The sequence below is a fragment of the Bombus flavifrons genome, chromosome 15 (assembly GCF_040668555.2).
Source record: "Bombus flavifrons isolate JBK064 chromosome 15, iyBomFlav1_principal, whole genome shotgun sequence".
NCBI classification, from domain to species: Eukaryota; Metazoa; Arthropoda; class Insecta; order Hymenoptera; family Apidae; genus Bombus; species Bombus flavifrons.
Window position 1 is genome coordinate 1,356,551 of NC_138456.1, and position 23,533 is coordinate 1,380,083.

Consider the following 23,533-nt stretch of genomic DNA (forward strand, 5'->3'; position numbering starts at 1 on the left):
TATCCTTTTTATACATTTCAATAATCATAATTTTGTATTGAGAATAAGATTTAGAAGTATTAAATCAAACATCTGATAATTGATACAAAGATTACGCATGTCGAAAGTTACCAAGTTATTGCATAAAACGATTCTGATAAGTGAACAATATTTCGTTTGTATGAGCGCGGCACTACAAATTTTCTTCCTCTCTTTCTTTTCTTCTCTCTCTCCATCCCTCGCCACTATCACCATCCATCTCCCTCTTTCTACTACCCTATCCCCACTTCGTCGCCCCACTCCAACCCCAATCGCCGCACTGTTCGTCTCTCTCAGACGCACTTCGGGCATCTCCGTTGCTCAGCCACGCTCATTCAAGCCCGACGCGTTCCGAGTCGACTTGGCTCGATTCAGTCGCGGCCGACCCGCCACGCTGGGAGCTTTGTCTATCACGTGTGTGTTCGTGCTTCCGTTCGACGCGTCTTTCACTCGGTTACGTCTCTTTCGTGTTCAACCCCCTTTTAAAAACGATCCACAGAATTTCCCAATTTAAAAGTACCCTCTACATAAATCTAAACAAAAGAATTGTCCAAAAAGCGTAGAAAAGAATAATCGGTGTGTTAATTTATTTTACTCTCTCGAGTTTTCATCCTCTGATAAGATCGTGAAATAAAGTTTCAAATATAGTTGACATTCGCTGCATGCTGTCCACAAGTCTTGTGCATCTTTAACCCGTGCAGAAAAAGGAAAACAGGTGTCTCGCTCGGAGAATAAAAAGGGTGAACATCTGTTGGGTGCGATATAATAAGGGTTTACGAAGCTCTCTTCGAGGGGTGTTTGAACGAATGAGTGTAGTGAAATGAGACGTTCAGTGTCCACGGTGTTTGCGGTGTTCGACCGACATCGCGACAAGCAGGGATTCGTGAACGGTGGTATTTTGTGAACCAGCGACGCGTGTGAAGTGGTGTAGAAACAAAGTGAATTCTCATTCATTCCGGTGTTTTCTGCTCTTCTTCTAAGGGAATCAGAAAGTAAGTGAATTCATTCTCGTGTTTATCTACAGAACAGTAGTGAGACTACAGTTTTGAAGTGTTTTATGTTATTACAAGACAGTCCTGTCGGATTGGAAAGCTTTTGCACTTTTTATGGGGCGCCTCAGTAATATGAAGGAAATAGATAAATACAAACATTCCCCGTGGGAAACGATAAATATTCTCACTTATCATTCAATCTAGAAATTTCGAAAGGAAAAATGCCAACGATAAAACTATTATTTTCACCGATTTATCATATAGATTTAATTTTAGAATATGTGTTTATAATTTTATCGATGAAGCTTTCTTCATGTACTACAAATAATATATTTGATTATCGATTATCCAATTATATGTTAAACTACTAACGAAATAAGAAATTTATAATATTACGTTATATGAATAAAAATTTAAAAAATGTGATAAGTATTATGAACATAATAAATTTAACGATTAACGTTTACGAAATTTACGAAATAATGTTTGTGTCTAACGTTGAAGCTAATGAATTTTTATTTCCATATAAGTACTTAATAATTATACAAACGTGACTCCTTTTTTCCTTCACTCGAAAGATTTTGAAATTTCTAAATGATTTGATTCATACAAAAGAAACTATTTCCGCGGATTTAGTGAAGAAGATTGAAATAGGAAACAGATAATATGTACATGCTTATTCAGTTTAATTGAGCTACTTTGAGCAAAAGTGATATAAGTGATAAAATATTTAGTGAAACGAATTATGGATAGAGTTAAACTTTAATTTCATATATAAACCATAAAATAATTATAAAAGGCATAATCCTTTAAATATCTATGAATCTTGCGTAGATACTGATTTTATCTCGCTTTCTTTTGCAGAAAGATGTACCACTACCTCTTTTCTTAAGTGCCCCATAATTTCTAAGAAAAAATGAAAAACAACCAATTATCACACCGATAAAATAAAGATTAGATTAAGAATGATCTAAAAATCTGAGATTTTCTTATCTGATAAGTAACTGAATTATCAAAAAATCCGTTGTTGGATGTTATATGGATGTTTGAGCTACGACTTTTAGGATTTAGATTTATGTAATGTTTATTATCAAGAGGTTGCTGAAGCGCCTGTTCAGAGTTGTGATTAGAATATCTGGCTACAGGAAGGGTAACTGCAGGTTTCTACGTGATGTATTACGACTCTGCCATTGATTTATTTAATTAGGGCAAATTTGTATCAGTTATTGTGCTTAAGATTCCAAGAATATTAAATAAGCATAAATAAGTTGTGAATGGTAATTAGAACACAGAAGATTTTAACTTTTGTGTTATTTATTGTGGATACGTGCTCTATTAGTGCTTCGATGATTTATGTTAACTGAGTAGGATTTTTACTGTCTATTTGATGTAAAATTTAAATAATATAAATTGCTTCTCTATTATTTTTATAGCATTTATATTCAAATTAGGATATTTTGAACTCAGAGCATTTTCACAGTTAATTTGCTTAAATTATTTAGAATGTTTAAAATCCTTTTCGTTATTCATTCTGTATAATAATATTATTAGAATTGTTAGAGTCGAAATAAACATTTTAATCATATGAAACTTTGTGGTTTATTGTCTATGTGTGCAATTCGAAAAATACCATAGATATTGAAAATTGTGCGTGAGATATTTATAGTCCAGATATTTTCGTTTCTATTATGAATATTATTTAGAGTTTAGATATGTGTAGTTTCGTCGTGCTAAATTTCTCCTCATTGGGTCGCTGTATTCAAAGTTGTGACGAGGTCATTCAAATTCATAGAGCTTGCGTTATTTACTTTGAACTTGTTTCTAAAATCTACTGCCTTCAAGGCTTTCAGTGTTTCATCCAAATTTATCTAAGCTTGAAATATACTTAAAATCATTTGGTTTTACATGTATTTTGTATTTCAAAATTTGTATATAATATATTACAAGTATGTATTTTTTGTTTTATAGTTGTTCAACTACTACATGAAATTTATGATTCAATGGTATTTTTTTTTTTAGTAATTTTTTAAAATCTTTTATCCGATTATATTAGATATACTTAAATTTTGTTATTATCATTTGAAGAACGAAATGTATTACATAATATTACTGTTTGGAAACATTTGTATTTTCTAATGTAATAGGCGTATGACATTTATCAAGTATGGATATGAGTGAATAAGTAGATAGTAGTTATTTGTTCACGAATAAATTAGTTTTTCTTTCATTAGCGTATTACAACTCAAACGTTTCATGTGTTATTATTATTCGTAGTTCTTCTTCGTAACACTTCTTTTAGATATATTTAGAAATAAAATATTTAATATTCGGTTAAAATTCTTTAAAAATTGTATTATGTAACCAATACTATAAAATAAATTATTGTATTTATTGTAGTTTGTGACATCCATTTGGCAAGTAACACTGTATCTGAATAAAAAAATGCTTAAAATATGGTATGAATAGTTTTGTAGTACATACATGGGGATAACTTGATATATTTAAAATATTTTATCACATTTAGCAAAATTACGTATTTAAGAATTAAATTTCTATAATTTATTTTCCTTACCGACATTTCAAATATTTCCTTCTAGAAGTTATACACAGTTAAATATTCGTATATTTTACACATATACATTTCAACAAGTATTACTACTGCATTTATTCCTAACTATAATTATTCTATTTCAGTATCTCAGCTAACGAAATTTAAAGTTTAATAATTAATTTTGTACATCCATTCATCTTATAGGTTAGTTAAAACGAAGAAAAAATCTTATATCATGAAACGTATTGTTTAGCAATATTATCATTTTTAGAGGAAAAATTATATCATATATAAATGTTAAAAAATATATCAATTTAGCTATATTTATTCCTTCGTACAATGTAAGTACCATAAAAAGCTAGAATATATTATGGCAGCACTTATACTTTTTTGCACCTTATTCCACTAAAAAAATCGTTCTATTTTAGCATGTACTTTGTTTGTCATCTTAGCTCCTAATTAACGGCATTATAATCTTCATCACAATTGTCAACATTAACAGAAATAAATATCATCAACCGCAATTTTGACATAAATTACGAATGTCAATATTATTAATTGAAACTACCAAGTATTGATATTTATAGAATTTGCACCAACAGCTAATTTCAACACGAAAATTATGAACATTCGGCATGAAGAACGGACGAGATCGTTTTCACGATTTAATCATCGCGTTAAGGAACGGAGAAACGCAGATTGGTCGATCGATCGACACCGATTAGAGGAATTGGGTTGTTTTAGGGAAGCTTTCCGTGAGAAATGTGATCGAGTTCTGACCAGTAATTCAGTCGCTGATGTGGAATTCAGCTGGTTTTAGGAATAGGTTCACAGTGAAGACAAGTTTCGGTGGTAAAGCGATGAATCTGAACCATTCATTCGGTTTTCCAATGGTCGGACGCTTTTTGGTCAACGGTTTGCCTACTGGCAGAGATGCTTTCACATCGAGGGCAAAATTTCAAGGGTACTTCGACGAATCGCTTAGTCAATGTGGAAGGTTTAATTTATTTCTCTTCATTGAGGCAGAATCGAATGAATGGGAACGTAGAATCTACAGAAAATTGTATATTTAAACACATCTTGCTATTGTAAATATAGATGTACTAAAAATAATGTAAAGTAAAAATATGCAATGATATACGAAAATATTCTGCCTACGGGAATTCATACGTTTTCTTCGATAAATATGAAACAAACGAAATAAAAAGGTAAAGGGAGGAGAGTTAGAAAATGAAAGAAATGTCAAAGAAAATATACAAATATTTGATAAATTTTATTACATTTGACAAAGATATGCTCATCCAAGGACTTTTATGCATCACTATCGATTTATTAAATATATAGATATATAAATAATGTTCTATTAGAGATGAAGAAACATTTGTCAGTAAAGAAAAATGATTCTGAATAGAAAATATTATGTAGACATATAATATTTAAAGTTAATAAATAAAGAAATATCACTTTCAAAGGTTTACAAAGTAAAGTTGCTAATTTTCGTCGATGTCGATTTGTTTCGTTGACATAATAAATTCTTATTATGGAACTATTAATTATATAAATATGATATGTATTTTATTCCGTTGAATAAGATTTGAAGTTTTTAAATGTAGAAGTTTGAATATTAAATAATTTGTGTATACGAATTATGAACAAAAGAATGAAATTTTGGAGGAATTATTATATATAAATATAATTTGTACCAAGCACGAAAAGTCATTTTTATAAACTTGTTGAAGGATATAAAATGAAAAACATAAGCTGAATTCAATTTCTAGAAAAAATGGAAAATCTGCAATCAAAAGATCGATGAAAATAAAATCCATAGATCGTATTTTATTTAATAACCGAATTACTGACTGCACTTTGTGGAAAAGAGAAAAAATTGGATATTTCGTTAATGAAAAGTTGTCAATCAAGATTTCTGTAAAGAATCGAGTTTCATTCATTTTGTCAATTCGAAATCCTCTTAATTAAAAAATGAAGCGAATTTGATTTCGAAGGGAGCTGAATAATTTCACTGGAATCACAGAATTTTAGTACTAGTTGCAATGACTTTAAGTAGATTGATTCAAGTTGTTAATGCAGTTAGAAGGAATACGCACGTTTCAAGTGGAAGAACTATACGAGAATGAAACTCGATCAATGGTTCAATTTCAACGAGGTCAAATTGAATGAAGCTCGATTTATTAGTAGAAGCAATCGATTTTGCTCTATTTCTTGGAGAAAAAGGATTCGCAACGTCGACAGATTTCGAAACGCAATTAATTCTCGATTATCTCCCCAGATTTACCGAGTTCTGCCATTCTATGTTCGAAGCGTTTCTGATGACACTAAGCGATATCTGCATTTTTATTCAAGAAATTTACAAAGTGATGTCTATTGAGATTTCTATTATGTCGTAAAAATATTTATAAGGAAAAGGAAACGCTTTATTATCATGTAGTTGAAATATTATTATAAATTCTTATAATGTAGATTTATTCAATTACATTCACTTTTTGTAATATTTACATAGTTATTCTGGTGACATTTTTTAATTTTTATTTCGTTGCAACTGTATTTTTTAGTTGGCTTTAATGTTGCCTCGACATCAAAGATTTAAATTCGTTTGTATCTAAATCGGTAATTAAAAATTTTGCAATTTGCATCCTTTGGTATAATTCTGATGTGAATAGAGATCGTGTGCAATTTATTAAGTTTTTAATCTGAATTCTGTCTGAATTCGCTCTCAATTTAATAGGCTATTCATATTGTTCGGCAGATTTACTATTCCTCTCATAGCGTCGCATCGCATCGTAGTTTTTGCGTTCGTTGCATATGAAATTTTCAATTTCAGAAATATATAAGTAAATCATTCAGAATTCATGATTATAAAGTGTTATTAAATAATATTTGTATTACATATCAATTTGAAGTTTGAAGTTAACCGAGTACATTATGGTCGGAATTTTGTTAATTGCTTTATTATGAAAATTAGGGATTGTGTATTAGAACAAATCATGGATCAACGTCACATTCGACATTTTTATAGAACTCCAAAAGCTATATGAAGAGAAAAGATAACCTGTTGTTGGTGTAGCAGATTCAAATTGAGAAGTATCTATATCGACGATAGATCAAGGAAAAATTTTAATTGTAATAACTATAAATTTGTTTTACAGTGAGCAGAATTGTTGTGTGATGGGATTGAATCTGCTGAACCATATTTTAATACAGTTTTCAAGAAGTAATATATATTTAGTTTAATTAAGAATTGAGCCACCTCATTTGCAAATAATATTAATCATTAATAATTAAGCAAGAAAAATTAATAGTTGATATAAATAAATATAAATAAATACGTGTTTATCAAATATATTTATTCTTGTTATATTACGATAGAGAAATTGAGTGTATATTTGAACAGAGTAGCTGAATTTTTTGTGATTTACAGTACATATACTGTAAAATATTCGACTGGACATGCAAGCATTCAATTCGCCCAATGGAAACAAAGTATGTTACAGTAGTACAATAGTTAACCACAATAGTAGTACAATAGTTAAATACAATTTTTACAGAATGAAATTAACGTGTATATTTATTATTGCACGAATTTATCGACTAATAATAAAATACATGAAAAAAATGAGAATGAATAAACACAGCTTTCAACAGATGTGAGAAATCTATAATTTATTGGCGAACAAATTTATTAGTGGATTATAAAATACGCCAAAAAATTCATATAAATAAACGTAATTTTTAGAGAATACGAGAAACCTATGATTTATTAACAAATAAATTTATCGATAGAAAATGAAATACGAGTTAAATGAATATTAAAGCTCAGTTAATATATGTTATAAGCACCGTATTTTATATATTGTTTCATTCCTTTGTTTTTCAATATTTCTGCATAATAAAAATCAGTTTGATATTCTATACGTAGAATACATTATCAGAATCGTGTTTTACCGTTATTAAACGAAACAAATTGTATCCCATTCTAAATAAGTCGCATGAAATTTGTTCAACCGGAATCGCGTGAAGCTTTATTCGAAATAATCCAGTGATATTTGCTTTTTAGAGGAAATTCCCGTTCCTCACCCATACGCGCGCATATTTTTCAGTCTGGAAACGCGGATTCATTCCTCGCGGTGCTTCTGAAATTATGGGGCGACGAGAATTCGAACAATAAAATTGCTATGGAACATTGAAACTGTATACGCCGTTTATATTTACATTTTGAGCTTCGTAGACATCACAGTTCCATGGGGAAGGATTTCCATTTGTTTCTATTATTCGCTGGATCTTCCGTCATCGAAACAGTGAATTTGAAGAGTTTATTGTGTATTTGATATACAAATGCTTTGGTTTATCGTTTAAATTAACATTGAAGCTACAGAAATTTTCATTTATAATATGTCTTAAACGCCTTATTGATTATTTTAAGACATTTTGAAATATTTGAGTGTTCTAGGAATGATTTTGGACTAGTATTGTTGGTGGAAAAATACAATATTATTAATATTATTAATACATTATTTTCCTAGTTCAATCCAATATTATGTAATATTGATACATCATATTTGTCAAAATTTATAGTAATAGAAATGTGAAGAAATAATTAGCAAAGGGTATTTAAATCGTTTAATCGAGGAAGCAATTACTTGTAGAAGATTCTTGATTTCTTTATTATACTGTGCATTATACCGTGTGGATCTTTTTAAAAATCGTTTTCGTAATAGAAAAAGCTCATAGTAATGTTGTAGAATAAACAAAAATGTGAGATTCAAAATGTCAGATATTTTACAGTTTGAATAGGACAAACGTTCTTTTATCAAGGTAATCTCTTCAATCAATACAACGGTTAGTCGTATAAATCGGGTCGTATAAATCGTTGAGATACTACCGGTTCAATTAACGAGTTTGCTCAGTTCCCGATTAAGGATGTTCAGCTGTAATTTTTTATTCCATTATAAAATTAAATTATATTGTTGTGACTTGGTGATGGAGGTATTTAAGTTTTTATGACTTTAAAACGACTGTTTCGATTACCGATAAAAATACTGAAGTATTTTAGTCATTTATTTTATCGTTGAGATTCTGATAATTTCAAATGTAAAATTATTTTATAATATTTGCTTTATAAAATATCAATTGCGTATTTGGGATTGAACAAGTTTAACCCTCGATAGGAAGAAAATAATATTTTGATTGTATATAACGGTAGTACATGATAATACAGAGATAAATAAGAAATAGGACTAATAGAGTAGCAAAATATAAATATATGACAAAAAACTATTAAATTATTATAATTTTAATTTTATCATGGGTCAACAAATAAACAATGAAAATATCGTATAGAATTTTTCAAAGTTGTTTACTATCTAAGTATTTACATAATGGATATTTAATGTCAAATTCTAATTACAGATCACAATCCGGTAATTTTATAGCCTTTATGATTGTAATGACGCATGATCTCATAATTTCATAATCTTGTGCTTAAATCCCATAGCCTCGCGGTTTCATGACTTCATAATTCTTATAGCCTCATAGCCTTAAGGTTTCATAATTTCATACCTTCACGACCCCATTGTTTTATAGTTTTCAGTTTCATGGTTCCATAATTGCTTCGTTTTAGAATCTCATAATCTCGTAATTTCATTGTTCTATTGTATAATTTCATACATAAGTCTACAATATTACGCTCAACATCGTCTCATAATTTTACAGTTCCTTATTTTTTTATGGTTATGTAATTCCAAAGTTCCACAGTCTTACAGTGTTGTAATTCAAAAGGCCCATAGTCTCGTAATCCTATAAACCAGCAGTTTTCAAGCTGTGATATGCATATGAGAAATAGTTGAGTGATATGTGGATAATAAAATTTATTAAATATACGCTATAAAAATGTTATCTAAAAGTTTATGAATGTTCATTGTACGGTTGTCTCAGTATTAAATAACTATGTTGGAGTTCAGTTCAAGTATTCAATTATTTTATTAGAAACGAAGTAAAAATATATGACATGAGTAACAAATATATGACGGTAACCCAATTAAATGTATAGTCTTCAATTCCTACATACAAGATATATCTTCCTTAGTAACACTGAAATTTGTTGTGGTTTTGGTTTTAGTGGTATGCATTTATGAAATGGTTGGAAAACCCTGTTATAATCTCATGATCTCAGAATATGCCTTATTGTAGTCTCCCTGGTTTGATGATTCTGTAATCTCATGGTACCATAATCCCTTTTCCCATTCATATTCCGTACGTCAGCAGGTGGCGTCGGACTATCTCACAAGTCACATCGTCGACCGATGCCATCCTAATAGCGAAAAATGATGACATTGATTCGGTGTCGTGTCGGCAAACAATTTTGTTTACCGAGTGGACTCAGGAAAATTCTGTTTAGCAAATAAGATCGTATCACACGATGCGATACTGTTTCGCGTGACAACTGGAATAAGCGTTCTCGGCCATTTGTCCGAGCGCACCTGTTCTATATTTCTTTTGCGGCCCGTAATGCGGCAGTCGACGTGTCCTGTTGCGTATCATCGTTAACCTTTTAGCTGTGACCATCTCTAAATCGAAATTATTTTCCATGTGTGACACGATATTTGCGCATCAGTCGATCAAGTACATTAGAGCTGTTAAATTTCCCGTCACATTTGATGATCCGCGCAAACAATGAATTTTTTACAATGATCCAATCTCTTCTGAATTTATTATGTAACACATGTGAATACAGTGATCGACATTAATATTCGGACACTCTCTGAAACAATAAGCTTTCTAACATTGGACCAAACGACCTCAGTATTTTTGAGAAATTAGACGTAACAGAGTCTTGAAGATATTGCAACTGGTTGAAATCGCAAGGGAAAATGTGAAAGTCTCTTTTTACTACTTTTTTATCTGAGCCTGCAATGAAAATTTAGACAATGCTTCTAAAATTAATTGGTAATATTAAGTGACAAAAATTACTAATGAAATACTAATAAATAGAATACTAACAATATGTTCTATTATATTGTCCACGATAATTACTGCAATAAATAGCTTTGATGTGACTCTAATTTGTTTAATATGGTACCTTTTGATTTGGAAAGAGAAGGATTTATGAATAAATTGTTTGTGTGTCGTATTCTATATTTCTTAGGATTAATTTCAACTTTCTCAATTATTGAAGACTGAAAATATTACATAATAAGTGCTAGAGGTAAAAATTTTCAGTATAAGCAAATACGGTTAGTTATGTTAATTTTGATATTCACATCGTTTATTATCTAAAATGCTATGGACTTTTAATTATCTTCATAAATCTAAGAGGAAATTAAATGATAAAAAATGTATAAAATTTGCTTAAATTTGTTTGTTTGTAACACACTACTCATAATATATTACTTTTGGCATCTACATATGTACGTTATTTATTATTCGAAGTCTATAAACAAGTTACGTTATGATGTAGTACCGACAAATAGTAAAACTTCCCAAGTAAATTCCAAGTTTTAACAACTCAATTATTTTTCTAAATATTCCAAATGTACCTGCATGTGCCAAACGTGCGGCTTATATTACGCTATAGACATCTTTTACGAATATATTATGTGTATTATATGAAATATTTTGAAATTTTATTAACATCGTAATAAGATAACATGAATGTCAATAGTCAATTTCTAAAGAAAGCTGAAAATTTACATAAGCATGATATTCATTGCACGTATACGATCTATTCAAAAAGTCAATTATCCATTATATGAATGAGATATTTTGGACCTTTTGGGAGTATTTTCAGAAATAAATGTATGTTTACAACAACTGTTTATGCTATGCACTAATCTTTTCTGAAACAAATGTTCGTATATATGTAGTAAATAATATGTATTTCCTACATATATTTTCAAATTGGTTTCAAATTTTACCAGTATAATCATGACAGTCACATTTCATCACGCTAATGAAATTTCAAAAAGTGTCATATTACACATAATATATTGATAACAATTTTCGTGGTAAGTGTTCAAGTATTTTTGTGAGTCACTGTACATATGACACATTGAGAGCAAAAGTGCATTAACCCCAATATTCAGCAGACTGAGTTATTCGTTGATTAAAATAGATGAACACAAAATATTCAGTGCAAGGACTGATTTCGCTACATTATTTAAATTTGATTTGGAAAGAATAAATTTCTCCACATTTGACTAATAATTAGATTAATAATTAGATTAATTAGAATAATTAATGCTTTTATCTCACAATCAGAAAAGATATGGTTTTGCCTATTTTTTCTTGTAATACCGTATAGTTTAGTATTCTGTTTAGTATTCTGAACAATATTATGATCATTGTGGATATCTAAGCTTCTCAAAGCATAAACCTTACCGTACTAAATACTTTTATTCGAACCTTCCTCTTCACAAAAACTTATGACTGCTAGAAAATTCCTGATTAACGGAATACACATACAACGAGGGACAGAAATATCTGTGCAATTCGTTTATCGCAGGAATAAAAGGAGAAATATTTTCCATATTACTAAATATGTTTAGATGTTCTGTCTCGACACAATGTTACAATTATGTGAATCTTGTCTCATAATTATACTACATAAATACACTATAAATTATAATACTAAATAATTTAATTGACATTTGTTATTTTTATTCATTATCGAAAGAGTCTCTATAATATACAATTAGATATATATATTTGGATATATTTAATAACATAGTATACTCCAGCTATATATATATTTTTGTCTGTCACTTTGTCTGGCACTATCATGAAATAAACTATAATAGTAACTTTTATTTAACGAAAATTCGTTTTACGGAACCTGTTTAGATAGCTTGGAACATTGTTTTCCTTGTAAGAAACATGGTGCTTTTTTAAAGTGGTCGATTTATCAAGAAGTCATCGTTGGAGAACCTCCTTCACATCTCAAAATTACTGAACGTTTGGTATTTAAAGGAAGATCGTATACACGATTTGGTGTAAGCTCGATTAAATCCACCTGACGTTTTTCTTCGCCCCTATTACCAACTTATTTCGCGCTTTCCACGCTAGAAGGAATAAATAAAGCGCGCAATTCAATGTTCTTTGCTTCATTCAGTCAAGTGCGACAATGTAGATTACTTCTTTGAGGGTATTTCATCGATTGCAAGGTATTGTTCTCCTTTGTTACTCGTATAACAAGCCACCATGCCTTTATTTTCTTCTTTCTTTTTTTAGTCTCTGTCGTTCCTTTGAGTCTGTTCAGTGGATGCGGGAGTAGAATGGGGAATTGTAAGTGGATCTTGTGTTAACTGTACTGTCAGTAAATAAAAAGTGTTACTTGGAAATTTGCAACTTGTATTTTTTTATAACATTCAATGTTTCTTTCATTTTTGTGAGACTAGATAAAAAATTTGCGTTATGTTAGTTAGGTTTAAGTATTAGGTTGTCCGAAAAGTTTCTTTCTTTTTATGAGGAAATAACAGACGCTCAACGTTTTTTGTTTTATATTATTTTGTCGAATTACGTACGATCCATTTTGTTCTGTTGACACTTTCCGGACAATCTAATAGATATTACGACTGTTTTAAACTATTTTGGGACCATTTTTACGAAAATAATTGCAAATTATGTTATAAACAAATACAGATTTTATAATTAATAATACAGTTTGATTTCTGAAATGAATATTTTTATATAGTTTACATATTGTAGTCACGGTTTTGAGTTTTTGTACTTTTCTATGAATTGTTTTCTGTCTCAGAAAATGTATATTCACAGATCTTTTCCTTTCCTTTGTAAATCTTATTAATCTGAACAATGCAATATACCAATTTTTTAAGTATATGTGTGGATATAATTAACTCAGAGTTACAACTGCTAAACTATATATCTTATATTGTGCTTTTCCACAATGCGGCAAACTGAAATTGATGTTGAATAGTACAAAATGGAACTCGAATCCCATTAGATACGTTTTGGTTTATTCAATTTTAAAAAATTTTTTAATTATCAAGTATAGATACTAACGTTATTTCTATAATGCATTGTCTATAAAATAATATATGAAATCTTTTTCAATTTCATTAAATTTTATAGTTACTGACACATATAATAAATAAAGCTACATACATATAACAAATAAATATATCTTCGAATGTTACGTGTATTGATTCGAATTTCAGATGTTTGTTGATTAAAGATATTTGTTGATATCTTCGATTGTTGATACAACCTCTTGAAAATGATTCAATTTATACACTTTACTGTTCGCGTGTGTTTCATCACTATTATAAAAAATAATTATTTAACTTAATAATGTAACCAGCGAGTGCACTAAAAGACTGATAAAATACATCTTAAGCCATTAGATATAATAGACAGATTTTCAAAAAGTAATATTAAAGTGATACGTAACGGGGGAGACAATATGTTCATAATTCGCTGATAATTATCAAATCAAGAAAAACGGTTTATTATATTAAGCCAAACAAAAGTAAGGAAGGAAGAAATAAGGTAATGAATGTCTTTTGTTATTCTTACTATATTGTAATAAAATCGCAAATCTTCTAGCATTAAATACTTCATTATAATTTCCAAAAGGTCTGCAACATACTTATATCTAATGATCTTCCATATTCTATAAGATTTCGGAACAATTCGAAGCTATTGCTTTAAACGACCCGTCTTACATTTCTCGATCTCAACGATAGTCCGACTGATTTAGTGTCTCGTACCGTTCTTTTTTTCCCATTAGCCTCGAGGATGTTCTAGGATAGAAGAAACGCAATTTACATTCTAAGACGTAGCCAAGATTGATGTACCGTGCAAGGTTAACGCAATTTCGATTGTGTAACGATATGTACATGTTATAAGTAAGAAATTGAAAATACGTGTTGTGAATTAACTGATTTCGGATAAAAATGTTATGGATGTTTCAATACGTGTATTGAAGAATCGATCGATAATATTTTAAAGTTCTATTTTAAACTTGTAACAAGTGTACTAATAACAAGTTACCTTCGTAATAACACATAAATGTTCTATTATTGCCATAATGAAATCTTAAGATTAATAAAAAAGAATCTTTGGAAAATTCAAAGAGGCATAAAAAAATTGTTAATATTTATTACAGTGGTATTTTCCTTTTCTTTCTTTCTTTTCTTTCTTTTTCCTTCAGTTTGAGATTTTAACATGAGATAAGTTAGACATAACGTAACTGTAATATTCTTCATTTATTTATGAAATTCTTTTATTTAATTAAATACTAACATCGGATCAATTGCATGATTATTAGCAACAGGATCGAATATTGTTATACTGTTATGTTATTTTCTCAATTATTCTGATTCCTTTAATGAATTGAAGAAGATTATGAATTTTGTATGAAAGTAATGTAAATATTTTAATATAATTCATTTGCGTTGAATGTTATTTTATTACTAGATTATGTTATGTAAGTGTCTCTTCTACTAACGTAAATGTTTCGAAGCGAGAATATTCCACCAACGTCGTATATTTTCGCGACTCTTGCCATATACTTAGTATTTTTTAGCTTCTGAAGTATTATATTTTCTGTTTTAGTAATTAGTATTGTATGTTTCTATTTTTATACTACTATACAATAGGTGGCGATATTGGAACGTAAAGCCAATGTCATGCTAAAGTGATAAAGGAAACATTGTTCAAATAATAGAGCACTGGGATGTTAGATGTTCGAATGCGGAAAGTTATGCTGTAATTCAATGAATTGCATAATTCCTGTGAACTACGATTCAACGATGGAAAAAAGCGGAGAAAAACTGAGATTGTTTAAAGAAGCAAAAAGTTGGCATTATCTCTAGTATTATGCATAAGCTACTAACGTATATCAATATAGCATGCACATGATAGATCGAATAGAGTAAAATGTTTGAGAAGCGAAAGAGTTTAATATAGAAATGTTTGAATGGTAAAACATTCAGATAGTGAAATACTTGAACAATGAAACATTAAATTAAATTATATTAAACATTAAAACGTTCGAATTTGAATCGAATATTAAAATAGAACTAGTAGATATAATAAAAGATATAAGATATATAATAAAAGTAGTAGAACTTTTAGACAGGATGGGCATTATTAGAATGAATTTTTATTCAAATAATTATACAGGTAAAATGTTTATTTTATTTGTTATCTGCTTTGCTATTTTAACTTAAATAGCGTTATGTAAATAACAATGTATTTGGAAAATAAATTGTTTGAATATTTGTTATTTTACTTGATATATAGATATTTATTTGATTTTATCAAGAAAATATAAAGATGTTTATCTATGGTATACGGAATTCCAACTCTAAAGTTCTAATACATAAGTCTAGTGTATATATTCCTTTTTGAATTTCTTATCTTTCACGTTGGTTGATCTAATGAAATATCGTAATATGCAGTTTTCCGTAAGGTAAGCATTTCATACCAATGAATATATTTGCATATAAACGAAAAACAACTATTTATTTTTGTTTATCTTTTGTTATTACGTGGAATAATGAAATATTTGGCAAATACATTATTTGAAGGTAATCTATTTTTCAAATAGAATCTTATAATTTATTTGCAAATAACGTTATTCACAAATAAATTTATTCGTTATTCTGCTTGGGATAATTAATTGGTCTTTTTATGTATTCCTCATTTGAAATAAAAAGTGCCCAATTCCGCAGTCAGGCAGTAGAATATTTACATAATGGAACGTCTGAACAGTAAAAGGTTGGAGAAGGATCCGAGAAATAGGAGAACGTTCGAATGTGAAATTTGAATAATATGTAGGACATTTAAACGGTATAATATTCGAATAATAGAACATTTGAATAGTGGAACAATTAAACAATGCAATACTAATACGAGAGTATCAGAATGTTTGGACAACGTAACGTTAAAATAGTAAAACATTAAGACAATTAAAAAATATTCGGATAGCGAAACGTTTGATCAGTAAGGCCTTGATCATACAGAGAGCGGCAAGCGGAAAGAGCGGCCAAACATGTGATGACAAAGCGACAGAAAATAAATCAAACTCATAGATTTATAGGAAATAATTCATACAGCAACTGAGCGGCAGAATTCACCGCTCGCCATTTTTTGTATGATCAAGGTGTAAGATGTTCAAATAATGGAATATTTAAGTACTGGAAGGCCAAAACAGTAAAACATTTGCACAATAAAATATTCAAGTAGCGAGGTATTTAAATGGTACAATATTAGAATAGTGGAATTTTCATATAGTAAAACGTTTCATTAGTGAATTGCAACAACATCTGCATAGTATAATGTTACAATGTATAATGTATAATGTTAGTATAATGTTCATAGTATAATGGTACAACGCTCGAATAGGAGAACGTCGGAATGATAAAACGTTTGCATGGTATAACATTGAAATAATGAAATGTTTGCCCAGTACAATTTCCAAATAGTGAAACATTATAAAATGTTTGGACAATAGATATTCGAATAGAAACCATGCCCTATTATTCTAAAATCCAAGTAATCCTTGTACTCTCCATTCACTTTTAAAATTCAATGTATAACCTCTCCCAAAAACTAGTGATTCGTTCAAGTGCGTAAGAAAGGACGTAAGTAAGTAAATTGGCCAACTAGATTCGAACACTAAACATTTCGAAAAACAAACGCAGTACTTTCAAATAGATTCGAACTTAACCCCTTAACCTACGATTTACGTTCGAGAATGCCCATAATATTTACGTTCGGCCCGATCATCGTACTACGGGCTATGCCCGTAGTTGTATGTTAAGGGGTTAAACGCGACAGATTCGAATCCTATGTGAGTACTTTGACGAAAGAAATGAAGGAAGTAAGGCAAAGTGGGGTATAATGGAACACGTAACTTTGAATTGTAATTACAAAAAATCAGAAGGCAATAGAACCGTAGGGTTTCAGTAGGAGTTTTAAGTAGGCTTTAGACTAAAACAATTAAACACTTTGTTAAGAAAAGTATTTGACTACGAAGGAAAATAAGATTTTTCGGAAATCTAGCAATATCCGCTTCGCTCAAGTGGTCCGGCAAAATGGAACACTCATTTAAAACCATTTAAAAGTGCAAAACCTTTATTCTTATCAATTAAAAGTTCTTAATTTATATATATACGTGTTTTAGTTTTGTTATTTTATGAACAAAAGTCACAGATAAATACATCATCTTCTTTCTCAGCTCTGGTACAAATCTTACGGGCTCATCCTTGACATTCCATGCATTGTTTCAATTTTATGGGAAACTATGACAGCAATTAAAATTTTACTCTACAATCTAATAATTGCAAGAAATAATAATAAAAGCTAAAAGACATTTCTATTCTTCCGTACAGGTACGTAGGCATTTCGTTTTCACCAGATGAGATATTTTAATAAACATTTAATATCAGTGAACTAAAGACCAAGTAAAACATCAAAATACAGTGTAAGGATTACAGAATTCGATACTGTACGTATTGTTCTAAATCTTAAAAATACAAGTTAAAAAAAATAATAGAAAAACCAACACAAAATAGAAAATTCGATACCGTAAATTTTTCCAATTCTATAAATCAAAAAATAATGTATGCACGATGATCGATCACAAATTGTTGTGAGGTCTGTTTAGTATTATGCCATACGACAGCAATTCATTTGCAGCTCCTGTCTAATTGTAAGAGAAACATTGATGTTCAATTTTATCCTCACGTTCCGTCATACCCTACATTGCCCTTTTTTTCAGTTCAATCGAATACTAGCCGAATAAGTTGGAAATTTTATGAGCAACTTACCAGAAATTCTCCATTTCTTTCAAATAATTTTTCTTGGTGATCATTGACATCCACTATTGCAATTGTGTATAAAATATAAACTAAATATTATTTTTAAATAGTTGAGCGCAAGTAATAAAATAAAATTTGTAAAATATGTAGTGCTTTTCTAATTGTCATAACTTGATGAATGCTTGCAAGAGTTTTGATTCATTCTTATATCGAAGCACTTGTAAGTAGAGTTTTGGAACTTACAAGTACTCATTCTGAGGTTCGGAAACAGCGTATGACGGTCGAATATTTCGCAAGTGCAATGAACCATTATACTTATTTCGCAAAACGATATCAGCACATTTTACGAGTAAAAAATAAGAAAAAGGCTGTGATACATGGGTTCAGAAATGTTTCATTAGAAAATTATAACAAAAGTACGAAATAATAATAGTTTGGTTTTCGTCAAATACGGCATAAAAAAAGTTTTGTTACATGTCGGACCCTTCTCGGGGGGACGCTGGGTTTCCATGAGGATTTCCCCATGTAAATAAAAAAGAAAAGGTAAATATGACCAATCTGTTCTTACACTGTATCGAACGAATACCTCGCTGTCATTTTGAGTTTTTGCTATAATTTGTTAATAAGGCTTCTTTGATAAAAAGACAATGTATATGATATGATATGATATATATATATAAATCGTATAATCATATACTCCAAGATTAACAAATTATAACAAAAACTCAAAATAACGGCGAGGTTTTCGTTCCATACAATATAAAAACAAATTGGCGATATTTACCTACGTTCCATTTCAAAGCGTTGGCCATTCTTACAAATAGGGGACTGATATGTATCAAAAATTTAATTCATTATATTGCGAATTTCTTGTTGATTTCTTTCAATTTCAGCGAATTATATATGTATATATATTATAGTATAACGTAATAATATATATATAAATATATAAGTAATAATATATAAATATATATATATATATATATATATATACATATGTAATATAAACTTAGACTCACACATGTGTGTACACACACATACAGACACATATATAAATAATACAAAAAATATATATATTTTTTATTCTAATAGAATATACTGGTGTCGTTTTGCGGAAAAAAGTAAAAACAGTAAAAATATGTTACGAGTAATATTCAAACTCTATGAAGTGAACCTTGGGTTTCGGATTTCATTCGGATATATAATATTAAACTTAAATATTAAACTGCGTCTCATTATTGATTCTAACGCACTTCTAACAAATATTTACGCCAAATTATGGGTTACTATATATTTCGAAGATCATCCATAGTTTTCCTTTATCAATCTCAAACTGGGAAGCTAATCGCGAGAAGCATCGCTCTTTCCAATTAATCCGCGTGATTCCACGCTGTTCTGCTCTCGTCCATTCAATTTGCCAGCAAGCTCCACATTTCAACTGGAACGATATGTCAATCAAAAGTTTATTACTCCCAAGATTATTTCCCGTTCTCGCGATGAAAGGATACAAAAACTGGGAAAAGAAGAAAGAACGAAAAGATGCAGAAGTTTTCGCGAAAACGACTCAATGAACTGCATGTTGTCGGATAATTACAGAGCTCGTGGAAACCGACATTGCATACATATGTGAGTCATACTTTATGCGCCATTATCAGGGGCGGACTGCGACTTAAATTTTTACTTGGAGATTTTACTTGGAGCGATACGATCGGCCCTCCATTTTTAATTCATTAATTAAATTCTACGTAGAATGGCCCCAAATTCCTATTGGTTCACCTGAAATTTTCCCAAACTTTCCGATGACCAGTCCACCCCTGATGTCTAGCATATATGTCTTTTCATTATTTACGACAATTAGAAAGAATTTACGACTATAATTTTATCCACACTGTTTCTGGTATAAAAATTAAATTCTACATAAAGCGACCGCAAATTTCTACCGACTCATCGGCAATCCTTTTAAACTCTCCATGACCAGTAGTCCGCCCCTGATCGTTGCGGAATAATAAGTTTGCAAAACAGCGGTTTATCGCCGGTTGCCAGGCAAAGCTGATCGAATGGCAAACACGTGTCGAGTCGTTTGACTCATTCTCTGCCGATCTTTGAATTTTCCAGTCTAATAAAAAGGGTTCTTCAGAAACATCTTGTATATCTTTGCATTTTGTTTTAGGTTCAAACTCTTCCTGTATTTCTTGGCTTTCTTACGTCTCCAACATACCTTAGATCGTTAGATGGATTCAGTTGGATTAAATTTTCGAGTCTGATAGGAAATATTATAGATCCTTTGGATTCTTTAATTTCTTGGACTTCTATATTTTACGGTTTTCGCATTTTGTTTTAGCTTCAAGAATTTTCTGTATTTCTTGGGTTTCTTGCGTCCTTAGAATTTCTTATATTAATCCTCTGGATTCCTTGTTTTTCTACATACCCATGACGTTTTAGATTTTTGTAATTTCTTGAGTTTTAAGAACTTTTTTCTCGTTTCTTAACTTAGTAAGGATCAAGCAACGAAATAATATGTAAAAGTTACGTAAGCTGACCTTTACTAAGTAAACGTAAGTAAAATGAGTCATGAATTAGAGGCAAAAAAGGAAGTTCTATGATTTGAAAAAAGAACAGTTTATCATTATGTTACAAGATACTTCAATTTCTTTAAACTTCATAAAATCATAGGCTTTAGCGGAAGAAAAAAATAGCAATGTAAAAATGTATCGAGTAAAGTTCTCAGATTTCCTCTTTATAATCACAACACGAATTTAATAAAACTCATAATGTTAGTCCTTAGTAGATTGAGTCGCTTGCGTTGCTAGAATTCTTTAGATTTTTACTGGATTTGGATTAAGTTAAACTATTCAATTAAATAAAAACTAAATCTTATAGATTTCGTGGCTTTATATATTTCTGTAAAATTTACATTTCTGGAGTTTTCCGGATTTTTAGAATTTCTAGGATTCTTTAAGAAGCCTTGTCACACTTTTTATACTGATTTCGTATAGTGTTTCTTCAGCTGTATTTATAAATTTTCGTCGATCATTCTCAATGATTTTTTATGTTCTGAAAGTTTCTAAATCCTACGTCTTTTGGATTTTCTTCAGGTTTTTTTATGGTGTTGCGCCTCCACAGAGTTTCTTGTCTTTTTCATTTCTTTTGAGATTTTTCAGGTATATGAAGTTTCTTGCATTCCTCTGAATTTTTACAATTTATTTGGATTTCCGAAGCGTTCTGAATTTTGAAGGTTTCTTTACCTTTTGAGGCGAAAAAGATGATTGAAATTTTTTTAGCGTTTATCGGGATTCTTACAGTTTTTAGGATATCTCACGCTTCGTCCAATCCTCAATTTTTTTTTATTTTCTTGAATTCTTTAGGTTTCTTTGGATTTTTATGAAACTTCTTACATCTTACGTTATCTTAAGAAGCTTCTTGAATCTTCTAGGTTCTTTTTATCCTTTAAGCAGTTGATATTTCCGGAATTACTCTTCGAATTTTTACTATTTTCTTAATTACATAAAGGTTTTATGAATTCTTGAGATTCTGGAGGGCGAGTACATTTCTTTGAACATGCTGTTTCGACTCTGGATTTTTAGTGTTTTGGACTTCTGAAATTTGAATTTTTTTTGCATTCTTAAAGCTTTTTTAAGTTTCTTCATTTTTCTGAAATTTTGTCATTTATGTTTTATATCTTACGTTATTTAGGTTTTCTTGTGCGTTGTGCAAACCGTAAGTTTCTTAAATTTTCCCGAAGACCGACGATGGTGGCTGGGGAATTGAAATGTTCGAAGGGAATGAGAAAGTTTTCGTTACTTTTGGCAAAGATGGTGATAAAGAGATCTCTGCACGTATCTTAGACCTTTAACTTCGCTTTTTGTGTAATTTTCCTTTTCTTAGTAATATATTACATTTTGGGGAATAGAGGCAAAGTAAAAATATCGAAGTTTGGTACATGGATTTCGTTCGAACTGGCCTTTAGTCGGGAGATTTAATTTGTTGAAATTATGGATTTATCAAAATTGTTATAAATCGAAAAGAATTTTCACAGTAGATATAATAGAATTCTGAGAGAGTAGTCAAATTATGTTACTATTTACACTCATAAGTTCAATTAATCATTTGTGTTAAAAAAAATTGTAATATTATCATATTTAATTGATTTTTCATTTGTTAATTCGCGAAGAAATATATTTTGAACGATCGATTACTACAGTTCTTTTTTAATTTCATAAAAGAAAATTTTCTTGGGGATAAAATTGCCCTCTTTTTATTGATGATGGATTTATAAAACTGAAATTAAACCAAAAATTGATTAAATATCTTGTAACGTTATTGATATTTATATTCTTGAGTTGGGTACTCCCTGAAATGTTTTAAAATTATTTAATATCAATCAATTTTATCAATTATATTCGTAACATTACTATAATTTGTAAAGTATAGAAAATAGGTTAGATCTACTCATTAACCTTCCCACGCTTTTACTTCACTAAAAGATAAAGATCTTGAATTGAGAAATAATAATTAACACGTCATATAAGATTTATGATATGAGAGACTGTGTAGGATAAACATGGCAAGCCCATTTTTGGTGGTTTAATGAATTTTATGTCTTTTTGTCCTTACCGACTGAAAGGAAGTATTTTAATCTGAAATAGTTGAATGATACAAAGCTTTTGAAAACAGATGATAAAACTAGGATATTTTTTTTGCAATACCTACATCTAAAAAAGTTCATTTCTTTTTAACTGAGAGTGGCAAATAACTAGAGTGCGGATTTTTATGCATTTATAGGAAATCAGAAAGTTAGTATGGGATGTTAGTATGAAAAAATATACAAAATATTCAAAATATAGTGCTTTCTACAATATTTAGTAGATGAAACATCTTTTTTTATCGGAATTCTGTTTTCCAACTTGTATTTTCAAAAATATGAATTCGTATAAAAATCCGCAATTCAGTTATAGCTCATTTCGAGCTTATAATCCGCAAGCTCCGATTTTATAACTTATTGTTAAATCGCTAACGACGATGGAAATTTATTTTCAAAATTGACCACAAGTGTCTGCATACATGTGAAATACGTATAACCTTAGCTACTGCTAGATCAGCTCACGCGTAAATGCAAACAGGAAGATTAGAAAGTGTATGTTCATCTCGAACTTTAAATTTTTGGACTAACGCAA

General features: G+C 29.9%; 1 protein-coding gene across 6 annotated transcripts in view; it reads left to right on the forward strand.

Moving 5' to 3' along the window:
* The first annotated feature begins 352 nt into the window (after nucleotides 1-352).
* Nucleotides 353-23,533, forward strand: part of LOC138187586 (octopamine receptor beta-2R) — a 190,735-nt gene continuing 167,554 nt past the window's right edge. For all 6 annotated transcript variants that reach the window (XR_011175212.1, XR_011175213.1, XM_069128528.1 and 3 more), the window contains exon 1: nucleotides 353-1,010. The gene's annotated coding sequence lies outside the window, so the exon portion shown is untranslated. The remainder of the gene's footprint in view (nucleotides 1,011-23,533) is intronic.